Below are 19,673 nucleotides of genomic sequence, written 5' to 3' on the forward strand. Positions count from 1 at the left end.
TTCATTAAGTTTCATAAAGCAGAAATAGAACCAATCACACTAACCACAATGTAATGAAATTAAACATAAGTAAACAAAAAAAAATCACAATCACTTAAGAATTTTTAAATTTTTCTCCTAAACAGTGTTGAGAAAATCAAAACTACAATAACAATACATGATAAATAAAAATATTTCACATCAAAATCCGTGAACTTTTTTAAAGAGAAAGCCACAGGCCCAAAATGGCATCACTCATGCTAAAAGCCCATGATACCAAACCGAGATTTTGTAGAGGTTCAGAACAGGCCTCCCCGAGATGTACCACTTTGGCATGTGAATTACTTTGTGCTGAAGGCAAGCAAGACTCTGCAGACTCACAAGAAACTTTTATACCTCTTCCTTAAAGAATATCAATTAGGAGCCTTGCCCACAATAAGAGTTATCACCAGAAATAACTTTTACCACTTATCTATAGGGCAGGGCAAACATCCAATTACTGACCATCTGCTCTTCTCATCATCCTGCAATGACCCTCTGAAGCCGCAAGGAGTGAGCCATCTTACCTCATCCCTAGCTCAGAATGTCATATATACTTCGTTTTCCCTTTCTGTCTCTGAACCTCTGTGTATGTGGGGTCTCTGACTGGGGCATGCATGTGGGTTTCCCTTACATATATACATAATCAGAGTTGGTTATTTTCTCTTGTTAATCCATCTCGTTTATTTGATTATAGACCAACTGAAAGAACCTTGAGGGTAGAGCCAAGTGTCTTCCTCCCCCACAATTTAATACCGGATCTAATTGTGCAGGTAATAGGTCACATGGACCCACTCTATTCCCTGCACTTCACTTCCCATAGAAAGAAAAGGTATTTGGCAGGATAAAAACCCTTGCCATTCCCTTCCCCACAAAAGATACCCTGATCTGAAAAATGATCCTTCCTTTTCTATTGTTAATAGCTCCCTTGCCTCACCCTTCTGCCTATAAAACCCTCCACTTGTACAACCCCTAGGGTGCCCTTCTGTTGCTAGATGAAACGTTGTGACTTTCATGATTTGTTTAATAAAGCCAAGTTGAGCTCCATTATTTACTTGGTTTAATTTTGTTTTTTAACAACTCTAACAAAAGCTAAACTCAAAGAAAAACTTCTACTCTTAGGACTGAATATTAAACAAAATAATGTAAATGAACTCAAAAAGTTAGATTTACTTTGCTTTTCTCAGAAAAGTAGAATTATGAAGACGTCAGATACAATAAAAAGAATAAACTCAGAACTAACTTGGGGGGTAGATAAAAAATATTATAGGACACCATGTTAACAATATAAAGAGCTGAAAGCATCAATTTAAAAATTATGAATGAAGAAGACAAGCTATCCACAATATTTTGCATGATCCTTTGTAATGCAAATTTGAAAGCCTGAGTAAAACATATACTATATTAGTTTCCCAGCGTTCCCATAACAAATTACCACAAACTGGGCGACCTAGAACAAACTTATTTTCTCACAGTCCTAGAGTCTGAAATCAAGGTTTTGAAACCTGTAGGGTAGGATCCTTCCTTGCCTCTTTCTAGCTTCTGGTGGTGGCCACGCATTCCAGGCTTGCAGCTGCAACACTCCAGTGTCTGCCTCTGTCATCACATGGCGGGCTTCTCCCTGTGTGTTGTCCTCACATTGTCTTCTGTCTTCTTGTAAGGACACCAGTTACAATGGATCAAGGGGCCACCCTACTCCAGTATGACTTCATCATAACTTAATGGCACCTGCTGTGACCCTATTTCCAAATACGGTTACATTCTGAGATACTGGGGTTAGGACTTCAACATATCTATTGGGGAAACACAATTCAACCCAAAGAGATACTTTTTGGTGAGATGAATTACCAAAGAGTGGCAGTCAGAAAGGTTCTATGTAGGTGAGTTATATAAAGACTTCAAGAACAAATAATTTCAAGATCAAACTATACCAGAGCATGAAGAACTGGGCATTTGTTTTTGTCTCTTTTTTTTTTTTCATTTAAAAAGTCAATATAACACTATTATCAAACAACCTAAGACAAAACAATAGCTCATTATAACTTACAAATATTAATACAAAATCATAAATAAAATATTAATAAACAAGATCTAGGTATGTTTTCAAAATTTATGACCAAATCAAGATTACTTATAGGACTGTAATAATATTTAAATATTAGTAAATCCATTAACTGAATTTACTACGATAATGGGTCAAAGAAGAAAAGCAACATGATTATCTCTGCTATAGACTAAATGTTTGTATCTTCCCAAAATTCGTATGTTGAAACCCTACTCTCCCATGTGACTGTATTTGGAAGTAGGGCCTTTGGGAGATAATTAGGGTTAGATTAGATCATGAGGGTGGAGCCCCATTATGGGATTAGTGCCCTCATAAGGAGATAAAGGGACCAGAGCTGCTTGCTCTGTAAACCAGGAAGGCCGTCATTAAGAACCCCACCCTGCTGACACTCTGAGCTTGGACTTGCAGCCTCCAGGACTGTGAGAAATAAATGTGTTGCTTAAGCCACCAGTCTGTGGTATTCTGATATAGCAGTCCCAACTGACTGAGTCTCAGATCATAAGAAAGCAAATGACAAAATTAAATATCTGTTCCTGATTTAAAACCCTATTTAAAAATAGTTACTTCTTTATGATACACACACACACACACACACACACACACACACACACACAGAGAGAGAGAGAGAGAGAGAGAGAGAAAAGAAAAAAGCACTAATATTTGGTTGGACTAGTCTTCACTCATTTTTCTTTTATTGGAGAAAAATTAATATCTTCTAAAATTTTAAGTGTATAACCTGTCTGACAAAAATTATGATGATCCTTTTAGGTATTATGCTACTGATACAACAGGGCAAATACACCAGGAGTAGAGAGGGAAGGTCATAGAACAAATAAATTAGAAAGGAAAAACTCATCAGGGGACTGATTAATGAAATTACCATTCAATAATTAGTACACAGCCTTTTAAAGAGCATGCAGCCATTTCAAGAGTAAGGTAGATCTGTTTGGACTGACAAAGAAATATGAATATTATATTCAGTGAAAAAAAGCCAAGTGCAGCAGACTTAATATGATCTAACCTTATTCATGCAAAAATATGCATGTTAGCATAAATAGCAAATCGTCTGAAAGCACACACATAAGTTGTTAGCACTTAGATTTTACTTTAAATTTTTATATTGTAAATTGCTTTTAAAACTTGTATAAGAAAAAAATTAAGTTTCATAATTTTTTTTTTTTAAAGACAGAAGGGCATTGCAGTCCTATGGCAATGTTTAGGTGACATGAAAAAAGAAAAAGAGAGTAGAAGACACAGGAGGGAGTATTTTAGAAGGACTTAGCAAAGTTTACCTCAAGGGGGGCAATTTAAAGACTATGAATTTTTGTGTATAAAAGTGAAAATGGGGTGGCCGGTTAGCTCAGTTGGTTAGAGGGTGGTGCTGGTAACACCAAGGTTGCCGGTTCGATCCCCGCATGGGCCACTGTGAGCTGCACCCTCCTTAAAAAAAGAAAAAAAGTAAAAATGATGAAATGAGTATCTCAGGAAGACTATTAATACAATACAATAATAGCAGGTAGCACTGGGTTGGGCAGGGAACGGGTTTCTAGCAAAGTGCTACAATGAAACTGTCTACAGGGGGTGGTTACTGAGATCAGTCTGAGGTGTGACACAATCATTTTGTTACTAGTAAGTGGGATACAAATATTATCACATCATTCACCTGCTAAAAAATCACTAATGGCTATCCATCACAATTTTGAATGATTTACTTGTTCCAGAGAGACAGAATAAGGAATGGAGTTAGAGACAGCCAGTGGGAAACTATATTACCTTGTAATCATTAAGTTAAAAAGATAGAGGACTAAACATCTTATCTGTTTACATGTAATAAAGAAGAATTCTGACATTCTTAGAACAGTAGTCCTTGAATAAAAGTTCACAACCAAATCACCTAAAAAGCCTTTCCAAAGTATCTATGCCTGTGAGTCCCATTCTCCCCTAAAAGTTCTGGGTCAGTAGGTCAGAGCAAAGTCCAACAAAGGTACTTGGGAAAAAGTTCACCAAGCGATTCTGATGTGCACCTCTGGTTAAAAATTACCTAAATAAATAAATAAATAAATAAATAAATAAATAAATAAATAACTTATGTGACTTCATGGATGGCGTCTCAGAAACTCAATTAAATATTAAAATAAAAAGAAAACTGAATATTCTTAATATAGAGGGCAAAAAGCCTTGACACCATATCATCGATTAACTTCTTAGATTCAAACTCTACCTTCAAAACACTGTCATAATTTTACTCCAATGATGGCTACCAGCACCTGTGGCCAGAATACAGCTGCTGGACTCAAATCAAAAGAGACGCCATTGTTTAGAACTCTGGGAATCATAGTAAAGCAGTCCTAGTAATGCATTAGTGCTGGAGTCACAGGAAAGATTACACACAACTTAACACAATAGCTGATTGATAAGCAAAAAAATCCCCATAATAGTGTTCTACAATTGTGAGTAGCAGTTTGAATTAAACAGTTTTGTAATTTGTGCAGATTTTTTCTGTTGTCATAGCTAGCTTTCTGCCATACTTAAAAGACTGCAGTTTTTAAATAAACACTGTAAAAGCAAGAGTATTTCTTAAAACCTTAAATGTTAGATTTTTTTCAAGAGATTCAGAAACATATAATATTTTTGCTACAAATCCTTTTTCTAATCAAATGTTTAGACGTAAGTTATTTTGAGATATATATCTTCACACTACATATAAAACAACTCTAGAAAGTAACAGAAGTTTTGAATGCCCAGACCACTTTCACATACAAGTACCATTCTATTGCATTTTTCATGTCAAAAAATCAGGTGTCAGTGGTTTATGTCTTTTTAACCTCTTATGAAATGAATCAAACACATAAAAATAGAAGTGTACAATGCACTCCCATATACTCATCACCTAGCTTCAATAATTTTCAAAACTTTGCCATGCTTATTTCATATAGTCCTACCCCTTTTTCACTGATGTACTTTAAAGCAAACCCAGATGTTGTATTATTTTATTGATCTATAATAAAAAATTTAACAGAACCTCTTTATCATTATCCCACATAACAATAATTCCTTAATAATCTCATACCTATTTCATGTTTGACTTTCCAAGAGTGTCTCAAAAATGTATTTTTCACAGTTTTGTTCAATATATCATTTTGTACCCAATTGTTATACACTACAATATTTTGCTTCAAAAGTTAATGCTGGGGCGGCCGGATGGCTCAGTTGGTTAGAGCGTGAGCTCTGAACAGCAGTGCTGCCGGCTGGATTCCCACATGGGCCAGTGAGCTGCGCCCTTCACAACTAGACTGAAGGACAACTAGAGCTGATGGGCCCTGGAGAAACACACTGTTCCCCAATATTCCCCAATAAAAAAAAATTTTTTTAAAGCTAATGCTATCTATACTATCCAAATTAGAGCATGTCACATCTCTTTAAAAGCTTCTCACTGGTTGAACGACCAAAATCCATAACATGACATACAAAAAATCTTACCCAATGCAAAGCCTCACATGTGACCGAGACCTCTCCGAATAACCCAGTCCCTTCTCAATGGTTAAGTGGCCCCAGTGAAAGTTGACGGACTCAAAGAATCAAGAACATATAATCAGCTAAAGGTAATGAAAAAGCAACCCACCTCATGAACCTTGATTGGATGATAATAAAAAAGATACATATTGGTTTCTGCCTCTGGTTCCTGGCACAGAGCTCCTAACACCCTTGGAATCTCCTGAGTAATAAGAGCACTAGGAGCACCTCTTGTTCTAATGAGGTGACTCTGGGTGCCTCCTGGAAGGGGCTGGTCACCACAAAGACCAAGCCATGACTGGAACCTTGGAATTTTCGGCCCCTCCTTCCCTTCTCCAGAGAGGGGAAAGGGGCTGGAAATGGAGTTAATAATTGATCACGGCCACGTGAGGATGTTCCATCAAATCCCAATTGTACAGGGTTCGGAGAGCATCCAGGTGGGTGAACACATCCACACCTGGAGGGTGAGGCACCCCAACTCCACGGGGGGACGGAAGCTCCTGTGCTCCAGGAGCTCCCAGACCCGCCCTATGTATCTTTTCATCTGGCTATTCATCTATATCCTTTTTCATATCCTTTAATAAACTGATAAACGGAAGTGTTTCCCTGAGTTTCTATGAGCCCCACTAGCAAATTCATCGGACCTGAGGAGGGGCTCATGGGACCCTCTGAGCCACAGCTGTGGAGTCAAAAGCACAGTGGGATATGGTGAACTTGCGAATGGCATCTGAAGTGGGGGTGGGGAAGGGCAGTCTTGTGGGACTAAGCCCTTAACCTGTGAAAGCTGAAGCTATCCAAGTGGAGTGTGTCAGAACTGAGTTTAACTGTAGCTAGTACAGGAGACTTGCTTCTTGTTGAGAGGAAAAAAAAAGCACCCACACGTTCCATGACCAGAAGTGTCCGAAATGAAGTGTTCTATGGAATTTCATTTGGCTTCATTAGAGTAAAAGAGACATTCAGGGAAGAGAGACATAGTAGGAAAGAGCTGGGATTTTCCCTACACAGCAGGAGGAAAACTGAATTTTTCCTTTATAGATATTATTGGCACATTTGGGAAAATTACTGTATTATAAATATGCTTATGAAAGAGAATGTCCTTATTTTTAGCAAATACATAGTGAACTATCAAATGATTCAGAAAAAATGTACCTGCTGTATGTATATACCGCGTTTCCCCGAAAATAAGACCTACCCGGACCATCAGCTCTAATGCATCTCTTGGAGCAAAAATTAATATAAGACCCGGTTTTATTTTACTATAATATAAGATAAAATATAATGATCTTTCCATACATTTTAATATATAACCCTTTTGACATATGCAGTGTCAGACACTCTAAATTATACTCTTTATCCCACTTTTTTTCTCACACAATACATCGTGAACATTATTCCCACAAATTGAGATCCCTACAGTCATGCGCCACCTAACAATGGGGATACATTCTGAAAAATGCATCGTTAGGTGACTTCATCATGCAAACATCACCGAGCGCACTCACACCAACCCACAGCTCTTGCTCTCCTGCCCGCTATGCCCCTGGGCTGTATGGTGCAGCCGGCTGCTCCTGGGCTACAAGCCTGCACAGCACGTTACTGCACAAAACAACATGAGGTGAAATCAAGCACAAGAGAAAATGCTGCAATCAAGAGATGCATTAAACATGAGCTGTATGAGGCTGTTGGAGTAACACGACATGTGGTTTTACAGCAAACTTTGTTTTTAGAAGTAGAAAGAACACCGTCCAATATAACTATAAGAAGTATAGCATAATCAGTACATAAACCAGAAACATAGTCATTTGCTATCATTATCAGGTATTACGTACTGTATACACTGTATGTGCTATACTTTTAACACGACTGGCAGTGGAGCCAGTTTGTTTGCACCAGCGTCACAAACAGGTGAGTAATGCCACTATGACATTAGAACAGCTAAGGCGTCACTAGGTCATAGGTCCATTATAATCCTATGGGGCCCACCATCGGAATGAGGTCCATCGCTGAACAAAACGTCAGTTATGCAGCACGTGACTATAGCCTCGTTCTCTTAGGAAAGCCCATGGTTTGTAGCAAGGGTTAGCAAACCTTCCATAAACAGCTACACAGTCAATATTAAGCTTTTGAGGGCCATACATCTCTGTTCCAACTACTTAATTCTGCTATTATAGCAAAAAAGCAGCCATAGATAATATGTAAATAAATAAACAAGGCTGGGGTCCAATACAACTTTATTTATAAACAATAAAATTTAAACTTTGTATTATTTTCATGCGTCATGAAATTATTTTTAGGTTTTTTCCTCAACCTTTGAAAATGTAAAAACTTAGTTAACATAGAAATGACAATGTAATTTGCAGGGACCAGTACAAAACAAACAAACAAACAAAAATAGGGCCTCTTGTTTAAAAATTAAGAATTTCAAAATAGCAACAGCAGAGCATTAAACCAAGCAAGAGGCTTTTCTAAGAGTGGCCTACCCTGGCCGCACAAGTGACATAAAGTGCTCAGAATCGCACCAGTATATACTAAGCACTTTCTAAGTATCAGCTATCACTGTATTTTAGTAGCTAAATAATATTATACTTAGCCAACATTCTTTTTGCACAATTTTTCCTATATATAAACAATCTGATAAATATCTTTGCTAATATAACTTTGCATACTTTTCCCATTATTCCTTTGGAGAAATTCCTAGATGTAAAAATGCTAAAACACAGTAGATGTATTTTTAAATTCTGAGATAGTTTACTACTTTTTCTTTTGAAAAAGCGCTGCCAAACCACACTCTTTCCAGCAGTATCAAGGACGGTTTCCCTAAAGTTTTCCCAGCAACGGGAACTCTTAAAATTGCCACTTTGACAGGCAAAAGTGGCTCACTTTAGCTTTAAATATTCAATTTTATTGCATCTTAGTAATTTTCTTCATCATGATTTCCAAGGCACTTTTGGACATAATGTACAGCAGATTGTATTTTCTAAAGACGGCCACACATGGTCCTCTGCAACATGACCTTGCCATTCCATCAAGGAGCAGTCTATTTCTCTACTCCCTTGAATCTGGGTGGCCCCACAACTGCTCTAACAGAATACAGCGGAAACGATGCTGTGCCTTTCCAAGCTTAGCCCTTAACTGACCTGGTAGTTTCAACTTCCTGTCCTTAAAAGTGAGCAGTCCTGTAGGTGTAACTACCCTAACACTAATGTGCTGTGAAAAGCCCGGGACGTATGGAAAAGCCCAGAAGGATGAGATGCCATGTGAAGAAAGGACAGAAAGACCAAGGCACCAGGGCATCAGACACATGAATGAACAAGCCATGTTGGAAGTAGATCTTTCAGCCTCAGTCACCCAATGTCATAACATGGATCAGAGATGAACCACCCAGCCAAGGCCTTTCCAAACTCCTGAGCCACCAGTCATGAGCAAAATAAAATGGTCACTAAATTTTAGGTTGGTTTGTTAAAGAGCAATAGATAACCAGAACATGACTTAAAAGTAAACACAGATAAAAATTTTAAGATCATGTATCTCCAAATTAATGTGCACTTAAAAGATTACCTTAGAAAAACACACCTATTCCAATGATTTTGGAATTGCTAAAAGAATTTTTTTTTTTTTTTAAAGATTTTATTGGGGAAGGGGAACAGGATTTTATTGGGGAACACTGTGTACTTCCAGGCCTTTTTTCCAAGTCAAGTTGTTGTCCTTTCAGTCTCAGTTGTGGAGGGTGCTGTACAGCTTCAAGTTGTTCTTTCAGTCTTAGTTGAGGAGGGCGCAGCTCAGCTCCAGGTCCAGTTGCCGTTTCTAGTTGCAGGGGGCGCAGCCCACCATCCCTTGTGGGAGTCGAACCGGCAACCTTGTGGTTGAGAGGATGTGCTCCAACCAACTGAGCCATCCGGGAGGCAGCTCAGCTCAAGGTGCCGTGTTCAACCTTAGTTGCAGGGGGCAGAGCCCACCATCCCTTGCGGGACTCGAGGAGTTGAACTGGCAACCTTGTGGTTGAGAGCCCACTGGCCCATGTGGGAATCGAACCGGCAGCCTTCGGAGTTAGGAGCATGGAGCTCTAACCACCTGAGCGACCAGGCCGGCCCCTAAAAGAATCTTAAGAACAATTATTTTATAACCACTTAAGAAACCTTAGTTACATTTTTTTCAAATACCTCATTCTGAGTTAGGTGGTCCAGGGAAAACAGTTTAAAAAAAAACTGTCTCAGATTTTCTTTTTTTTTTTTTTTAAGTGCTGTCTACTCTCATCACTTTTTTTTTTTAAGGGGAACAGGACTTTATTGGGGAACAGTGTGTACACTGGCCCATGTGGGAATCAAACCGGCAGCCTTCGGAGTTAGGAGCACCGAGCTCCAACCGCCTGAGCCACTGGGCCGGCCCCGTCTCAGATTTTCTAAGTAGACAGTCAATTAAAAAATTAAGAATTTATCAAGGTGGCAGGATAGGAGACCTTTTTAAATTTTTCTACACAACTATAATAAGCATTAATTCTCTGAATAGTTGTTTGTGAAATTAAATATGCGTATAGTATTTCCTTAGAAACCTCATATATATTCTTGTAGCCTAGAAACATACTAGTAAGAGTCACTCAAGCACTTTAACAACTATGCAAAAGGACATAAAGATTTTGGTTTGACTTAGGTACAGTAAGTCCTCATTTAATGTCGTCAGTAGGTTCTTGGAAACTGCAAGTTTAAGGGAAATGTCTAACACCACCAGTTTTACTGTAGGCTAATTAATATAAATGAGTTAAGTTCCTACAGCATATTTTTGGTCACAAAAACATCACCAAACTTCTAAATAAAGACCCAAAACATTTCTAATATTAAACAATAAAATAAATGTGAGCTATACACACATTTAAGAAAGATGAATAAAAACAACTAAAATCATTATTGTCCCACCGGCTTATTCCAGTTCAGGGTCCCGGGTGGCCTGAACCTGTCCCAGCAGCTCAGGATGCGAGGCAGGAACCAACCTACACATGACACGGTTCTATCAGAGCGCACTCACACCCACAGCCACTCAGAAAGCGACAACTAAGACATGCAAACTCCCCTCACCCACACATCTTTGTGCAGTGGAAGGAAATCAGAGGACGAAGAGAAGACCCACAGAGACGTGGCATGCGAAGTCCACACTGACAGTGGCACCAGCAGAAAACTGAGTTTTTCTCACTAACGTTAATAACGAAACCATGTTGAACGAACAGATATTATTGAGGACCTGCTACTGTGAAAGAAAATATAAACAAGCCCTAGCAGCTGTCATGTATTACTTACAATTTTGCAATTCAATAGTACAATTAACAGAAAAAAAACTCCTAAAATAAAAATTATAGTATGTTATGTGAAAATGGAGAATGACTATTTTATTAAAGTAATTTTTGGCAATAAAAGTCTATAACTGAACCATTATATGCAAGGAATTATTAAGAGTGAAAGGATACGAAGAACTGATGGTCTCTGTACCAGAGTTTATAGTCTAAAAGGAAGAATGGGATGGCATCACATCAGTTTGTAAGGTAAAATTACAGAAGGCTACACAGAAGTGCCAATTCTACTTACCGGCTCTACCTGGGTGTCTACTCCACTTGGGTATCTCAAATTTAACAAGTACAAAAAGAGAACAATTAATTTTTAACAAAAACCTGTTCTTCCCTTGCCTTCTCCTTATTAGTAAACAATACCTCCATATAACCAGTTGTTAAAGCCAAAAATGTCATTTTTTATTCTTCCCTATGAAAAAATTCAACAACAATTCCTATTGATTCTACCACAAATATTATCTCACAGTGTCCCCAGTCATCTCTTGCCTGGCCTGGCAAGTAGTTTCCTGCAATGGCTTCCTTAACTAGTCTTTCTATATTCACTCTCACCCCTCTACAGCCCATTTTCTAAACAGTAATCCAAGTATTTTTAAAATATACGCCTTACCATTTCTCACCACTGTTAAAAGCTTTCTAATGGCTTTCTATGATACTAAGCATAAAATCCAAACTTCTTAGGATGGATGATTTAGAAGCCCTAACACGACCTGGTCCCTCCGTGCCCATCTCCTACCAACCATTCTTTCTCTCGCTCACGCTGCTCCAGCCCACACCAGCCTTCTTTTTGTTCCTTGAAGATCAAGCTCCTTGCCTCCTCTGATATACAAGTTTCTCCTTCCCCCTGGCTCCCCACCTATGGCACCAGTGATCAAACTCTGCATTGTCCACAGGAAGACAAACTTCTGATGGAAATGACTCCTGATGGAAATGACATATTACATCACCACCTACGAGTATTCTTGCCAAAACTGTTTCAACTGAATCTACCCAGAAGAAACGATCAAATTCAGAAAGCGGGATATTCTACAAGATCATTTTTCTATACTCCTCAAAAAAATAAGTAACATGAGATGGTTAGTTATCATATTATCTATAACCAGAAAAGTAGGGGGACAAGACATCTAAAACAGGAATAAGCAATAAGAGTTATGCTGTAACATCTTCATAGAACATATAATACAACAATATCTTAAAATCATAAAGCCTTCCTAGCAATATTGAAAATGTGTACATATTACTAAATAAAAAATAGTAAAGCTACTATAAATTATAAATTTGCACTTGGATTATAAGAAGGTAATGTGTAAACTAATGAACATAGACTAGATCTCTGGCAATACTGCAATCCCACTGAGTTGAGACTTTTGGGGATGTTGGAACGGGGTGAATATATTTTGCATGTGAGACAGGGGTGAAATCTTTGGTAGCCAGACGGTGGAATGTAGTAGACAGAATAATGGCCACCCAAGGATGTCAACATCCAAAACCCCAGAACTTGTGAGTATGTTAGGTAAATGAAGGCAGCAAATACAGTTAAGATTGATAATCATCTGATCTTAAGATAGGGAGATTACCCCGGAATTATCTGAGTAGGCCCAATGTTACAAGGGTCCTTATACGGGAAAGAGAGAGAAAGAACAGCGAGTGGCACAGTCAATGCTGGCTTTGAAGACAGAAAGGGACCAGGAGTCAAGGGACACGGGCAGCCTCTTGAAACTGGAGGTGGCAGAAAATACAGACTCTCCCCGGACCTTCTAAAAAGGAACACAGTCCTCACAACACCTTGACTGGAGCTGAGTGAAACCTGTGTTGAAATTCTGACCTCCAGGACTATAATAACTTTGTACTGTTTTAGACTAAGTTTGGGATAATTTGTTATAGCAGCAATAGGAAACTAATAAAATTTACTCCGTGATTAGATTTAAGAAGATCATATGCTACTCTATCTACCTAACAAAGGTAACTTAGAATCTACAATTTTTCATATACAATGTACAGCATTAAATCAAAAACTGGCCCCACCGAAAGAAAGAACTTAAAAAATATAGAAAAGGTTTCATTAGATAGGGACTAAAAGTGGTGTTACTCATGAAACTACAGAAAAACATGAAAGAAACAGATGAAAAGTTGGCAATTTCCACCAAAGAACAAGAATCTATAAAAAAGAAAATCAAATGAAATTTCCCAAAGAGACAAATACAGCTGAACTCCACAGATAGGTTTAACAGCAGTTTATACACAACAGATGAGCTTGATAAACAGGAACATAGGTCAACAAAAAATATTCTAATTCTCTATGAAGCATAACATTTCAGAAAGAACATAAGAGAAATATAGGACACGGCAAAAAAAATTTTAACATATGTAGTACTGAGTCCCAGAAGGGGGAAAGGAAGTGAAGCAGAGGCAATATTTCGAGATAATAACCAGGAATTTTACTCATGCAAGCTGATGAAAAATACTATACAAACCCCATACTATACTGAAGAAATCACAAACCCAAAGCAGGACGAATGCAACAGAAACCACTCCTAAACATATAGTAAAACTGCTGAAAACCAGAGGCAAAGGGAAAAAAAATCTTAAAAGCAGTTAGGAGAAAAAAGATACATTGTCCTCCAAAGAACAACAATAACAACTTATAAACTTATAACCAATGATAAAGACATAAAAAACAAACAAAAGACAAAGAAATGCATTGTACTTAAAAAAAAAAAGCCAACCTACTATTCTGCTTTGGAAAACAGCCTCAAACATCAAAGAAAAACAAAGACATTTTCAGATATTATAAAAACTGAGGTGGCTCTTAGCCAGCACATAAGACCTCAAAGAAAAAACAAACTAGGTCTTCAAATTAAATGATAAATGTGCTAGGAAGTATCTTGTTTTATCCATATAAAACTATTACCTAACAATGACTAATAAAATCTATTACCTTTTTTATTATATTAGTTTAAATACTTTAATTTGAAAATCCAGAGAGGAAGTTTTAACTTCTATAAAGTTTCTCAAACAGCAGAAAACTGGAAATCAAAGTTTAAAAAAAAAAAAAACAATATGTTAAAAAACATTTTTTTAAATCACCAAGAAAAGTTTCGTTTATTTCAAAGTGAACACCTTTCTGCCTAGAACTGCAAAAATCAAAGTGGTTAATCCCATCAACTTTAATTTTGCATGAGTCGATGAAAAAAAAAGTATACACACTGCTCACATTCTGTCTAAAAGTGACTTTAAAATACATACAGAGTTAAATCCTTGATATTAATCATCCTAGTGCCCATTCTCCACTGTCTGCCTTGGATTAAACTGTTTTATCATATTTTACACTTCAATACTGGACTGTATTTTTTTTTAAGATGTGAAAAATTTTATAGTTAAATTTGAGTATATCTGTAGCACCACAGGAAATAAAAGCTTTAAAAGGAAAAATTGACCATATTTCAATAAAAAATCCTAACTTATTTCAAGTCAAAATTACTGTAAGATTATAAACAAGTCAATTCCTTCTGTAAGAACTTCATCTCTGAAACAGGAATATATTTCTCTTTATATCCAACATATTCATTTATCCCAATGTTTATAGAGACTTAACTCATATTAATTCTCATCTATCTAACCTCCAGATCCTTCTAGTACAATTCAGTGGACACAGACTTCGTATAATCTCTAATAAACATTCCTATCTCCTCACAGCAGTTTTCTTCTGTGACCTCTCAGTTCACTTATTCTTTGGCTCTGATATCATTTCAGATTTGAATCTTAAAGGCACTGTGTCTTCATTTTTTGTTGTATAGGTTTTTTTTCCTCTTCTTTTACTCACTCAACCTTCTTAAATACTCTAAACATAAAATCTATACAAGACCTTTACTGCTCTCCTACAAAGTTGAATGAAGTCTGTCCACTGACTTTTACTGTTTCATCATCCACAACTTCAATGATTTTCATTTTTACAAGTAACATGCCTAACGTATGAAAGAAGATACATTCTAGATGCTCCCAACCAACAGTTTATTTCCACACGGGAAAGCCAACTCCACAGATAGGTTTATTAAATCATCCAAGCTACTCTTGAGCCTGGGAAAAAGTAAGAAGACTGAACATGGTCTCACAACCTATAAGTGAAAAAGTCAGAAGCCAAACAGGTAATCTTCCTCGACAGCCCACATACTTGGTCCGTATTCACTACCCTAAAAGAGTGTTCTCCAGTATAAATTATGCTTTGCCTATCAACAGCACAGAAACTTCCAGTTAAACATCACAGATTGAATACACCCATTTATCTCCATTTTCTCCAAAACTCCAAGTAAAAGGAAAAGAGGGAATAAGTACTAGTCCACAACGACAAAGAACAGAAGCCCTAATACCGTGTTTCCCTAAAAATAAGATCTAGCCATCAGCTCTAATGCATCTTTTGGAGCAAAAATTAATATAAGAAAGACCTGGTCTTATTTTACTATAAGACCGGGTCTATAATATTATATAATATAATACAATACAATACCTGGTCTTGTATTAATTTTTGCTCCAAAAGACGCATTAGAGCTAATGGTCCAGCTATGTCTTATTTTGGGGAAACACGGTAGTAACAACACAATTCTGGAAACTGAAAGGCAGATAAAAGACAACTAATTCACTTGGACCAGAGAAAGCTAAAACCTAAGTCTTCAAAGTACATTGGTGAAGTAATATGTCTCAAAATGCAGGGATGCTGGGGGAGGGGAGGGGGCTGTGAAAACAGGAAGATTCATTGAAATCTTGTATTTATAAGGAGGAATCAATCACTCTTCAGATCCTCCTCACTTGACTCCTCCATCCAGACATGAGCTCCCCTCCCTCACCCTGAGAGAAGATGGGAATTTTATTTTCTGTAAAGGTTTATGTAATGAAATCACAGGTATTGAATAAAAGTCAGAAAAATTCCCTGTCTACAGCCCTTCTCCAGCCCCCTTACCTACCCAGCTCAGCTCCTCTAAAGCCAGCATTTTACGCTGTATCTAACAGGCAGAACATCTTAAAGAACATCTGTCAGGTAAACATGAGGAGACCTAAACATACTGACATTTGGAAGTGGCTTCAATTAAAATACTACCCTGTAGTGAAGCTCACCAGTCAACAAGCCATAAGAAACTAGACCATCATTCCAATAGCCTTTTAAGTGCCTCATTCTGTGATGTGAACAGAGAGCCAAGGGACAGCAAAAACATTTAAGGAAAACCTCTAAAAGAAAATCAGAGACCAAAACAAACAAAAAAAGACTTGAAGGAAAGAGACAATTCAGAGAAAAAATAAATGTAACTGTGATTAATTTCTTCAGCGTTGTAACAAAAGCTCTTAAAGAATGAGTTGATATTTAAAAGGAATATTTTGACAGTAAGAAAGAACTCGTGGAAACTAGGGTTAGAAAACAAGTTGGCTATATCATCCAAAAAGTAGAAAGAGACAAATAAATAGAAAAGGTGGGGGAAAAGAAAATAATTCAAAATACAAATATAAAAATAAACAAAAGTCTAGAAAAAAGGAGGAAGATTAATCATCAAAGAAATAATATGATTCCCCAGAACTAAAAGCTGAGTTTTCAGATTGAAAGTATCCACGACAACGAATAAAAAAGACCCACCCGAAGCCACATCATTATGAAATTTCAGAATACCAGAAATAAAGAGAACATTTAAAAAACCTTCAGAGATGAAAACGGAAACAGGAAATCAAAACAGGCACCATGGGGCCGGCCCGGTGGCTCAGGTGGTTAGAGCTCCGTGCTCCTAACTCCGAAGGCTGCCGGTTCGATTCCCACATGGGCCAGTGGGCTCTCAACCACAAGGTTGCCAGTTCAATTCCTCGAGTCCCGCAAGGGATGGTGGGCTCTGCCCCCTGCAACTAAGATTGAACACGGCACCTTGAGCTGAGCTGCCTCCCGGATGGCTCAGTTGTTGGTTGGAGCACGGGCTCTCAACCACAGGGTTGCCAGTTCAATTCCTCGAGTCCCGCAAGGGATGGTGGGCAGCGCCCCCTGCAACTAAAATTGAACATGGCACCTTGAACTGAGCTACCGCTGAGCTCCCGGATGGCTCAGTTGGTTGGAGCGTGTCCTCTGAACCACAAGGTTGCCGGTTCGACTCCCGCAAGGGATGGTGGGCTGTGCCCCCTGCAACTAGCAACGGCAACTGGACCTGGAGCTGAGCTGCGCCCTCCACAACTAAGACTGAAAGAACAACAACTTGAAGCTGAACAGCACCCTCCACAACTAAGATTGAAAGGACAACAACTTGACTTAAATAAATAAAATTAAAAAAAAAAAAAAAAAAAAACAGGCACCATATGTCAACAGCAAGGTTGAAAACCAGAAGACAATGGGGTAATGCCTGCAAATTCTGAGAGAAAATGGTTTCAACCTACAATCCTACAAATACCTCCAGACATGTTCAGTCTCAAAAAAAAGAAAAGAAAAAAAATGCACCTTTTTGAGGGAAAGGCAGGAAAACTATCTTCTGCCAAAAAAAAATAAATAGGAAAGACAACAACATGAAAATCAACAAAAAAATAAATCCAATGTAGGAAAGGCAAAGGGAATTCCCATATCAAAAGGGACTTGAGTGCCAGCCCGGTGGCTCAGGCGGTTAGAGCTCCATGCTCCTAACGCGAAAGGCTGCCAGTTCGATTCCCACATGGGCCAGTGGGCTCTCAACCACAGGTTGCTGGTTCCATTCCTCAACTCCCACAAGGGATGGTGGGCTCCACCCCCTGCAACTAACAACGGCAACAGGACCCGGAGCTGAGCTGCACCCTCCACAACTAAGACTGAAAAGACAACAACTTGACTTGGAAAAAGTCCGGGAAGTACACAGTTCCCCAATACAGTCCTGTTCCTCTTCCCCCTCCAAAAAAAAAAAAAAAAGGTGGGGGGGGACTTGGGACAGCAGGGTGGTTCAGCTGGTTAGAGCACGGAGCGCTCAACAAGGTTGCCGGTTCAATTCCCACGTGGGATGGTGGGCTGTGTCCCCTTCAACTAAAGATTGAAAACGGCTTCTGGACTTGGAGCTGAGCTGCGTCCTCCACAACTAGACTGAAGGACAACTCGGAGCTGATGGATCCTGGAGAAACACACTGTTTCCCAATATTCCCCAATAAAATTAAAAAAAAAAAAGTAAAGGGACTCAAGAGACTAAAAAGACAATCCACAGACTGGGAGAAAAGATTTGCAAAATACCTATCTGATAAGAGACTATTATTTAAAATACACAAAGAACTCTTAGAATTCAACAAGAAAACAAACAACCCAATTAAAAAATGGGCCAAAGACCCTAACTAACATGCATCTTGCCAGAGAAGATACACAGATGGCAAAAGCATATGAAAAGATATTCCACATCATATGTCAATAGAGAAATGCAAATTAAAATGCGATACTGCTACATACCTATTAGAATGACCAGAGTCCAGAATACTGACACCACCAAATGCTGGCGAGAATGTGGAACAATATTGTGGTGGGAATGCAAAATAGGACAGCCACTTTGGAAGACAGTTTGTGGGATTTTACAAAACTAAAACATGCTCTTTCTATATGACCCAGCAACTGCGCTTCTTGGTATTTACCCAAAGGAGTTGAAAGCTTATGTCCACACAAAAACCTGCACATGCATGTATATAGCAGCTTTATTCATAACTGCCAAAACTTGGAAGCAACCAGGATGTCCTTCAGTAGATGATGGATAAACTGTGGTCCATCCAGATAATGGAATGTTATTCAGCGCTAAAAAGAAATGAGCTATAGAGCCATGAAAAGACATGGAGGAAACTTAAATGCATATTATTAAGTGAAAGAAACTAATCTGAAAAAGCTACATGCTATATGACTCCACCCATGTGACATTCTGGAAAAGGCAAAACTATGGTAGAGTACACACATCGGTAGTTGGGGTGCTGGGGTTCAGGGAGGGAGGAATAGGCAGAGCACAGAGAATTATGAGGGCAGAGAACCTAATCTGTAAGATACTTATAATGGTGAATGCATGTCATTAATATACATTTGTAGAAATCAAAAGGTACACCACCCCCGTGAACCCTAATGTAAACTCTGGACCCTGAGTGGTAATGATGTGTCAGTGTAGGTTCATCAGTGGTAACAAACGTACCATTCTTGTGAGGGATGTTGATAATGGATCGGCTATGCACGTGTGGGGGTAGAGAATACACGGAAATTTTCTGTATTTCTATTTTGCTGTGAACCTAAAATTCCTCTAAAAAATAAAATCTATTTTTAAAGAAGCAAAGGGAATAGTCACAAAACATGTATCTGATATACATATTCATGTAGCCAGAAAATATAAAGAACTTCACTTAAAAAATAAAGGCAACCCATTTTTTTAGTGGGCAAAAGATGTGAACATACATTACACAAAAGAAGGGATGAAATGACAAATGAGTACTTTAAAAAGTGCTCAACATCATTAACTAACTGCAAAATTAAAAACATAACCACACTGAGACTTCTGGATCAGCACGTTAAGGAGCTTAGAAGTCACCACTCCATCCTAACAAGTAAAAAGCTGATCAAACAAAAATCAACAATTCTTCTTAGATCCATTAGAGAAGTGAGGTCATGGGACAAACTGCTGCCCCCAAAAGTGGAGAGACAGACAAGTGAATACTGGAGAGGAAACCTCTGTGGGAACCAGTGCCATGTCTTTTGAAGCACAAAAGTTTTAAATTTTGATGAAATCTAATTTACTGATTTTTTTC

At 38.2% G+C, this 19,673-nt stretch overlaps 1 protein-coding gene and 1 non-coding gene across 7 annotated transcripts in view; one reads left to right on the forward strand and one right to left on the reverse strand.

The window, feature by feature from the left end:
• ACAP2 (ArfGAP with coiled-coil, ankyrin repeat and PH domains 2) overlaps window positions 1-19,673 on the reverse strand; it is a 132,226-nt gene that overhangs the window by 103,130 nt on the left and 9,423 nt on the right. The window lies entirely within an intron of this gene.
• On the forward strand, window positions 3,433-3,506 carry TRNAT-GGU (transfer RNA threonine (anticodon GGU)). The gene has a single exon. It is a non-coding gene; the product is annotated as a tRNA-Thr (tRNA).

Source organism: Rhinolophus sinicus, linkage group LG01 (genome assembly GCF_036562045.2).
Source record: "Rhinolophus sinicus isolate RSC01 linkage group LG01, ASM3656204v1, whole genome shotgun sequence".
In the NCBI taxonomy this organism is placed as follows: Eukaryota; Metazoa; Chordata; class Mammalia; order Chiroptera; family Rhinolophidae; genus Rhinolophus; species Rhinolophus sinicus.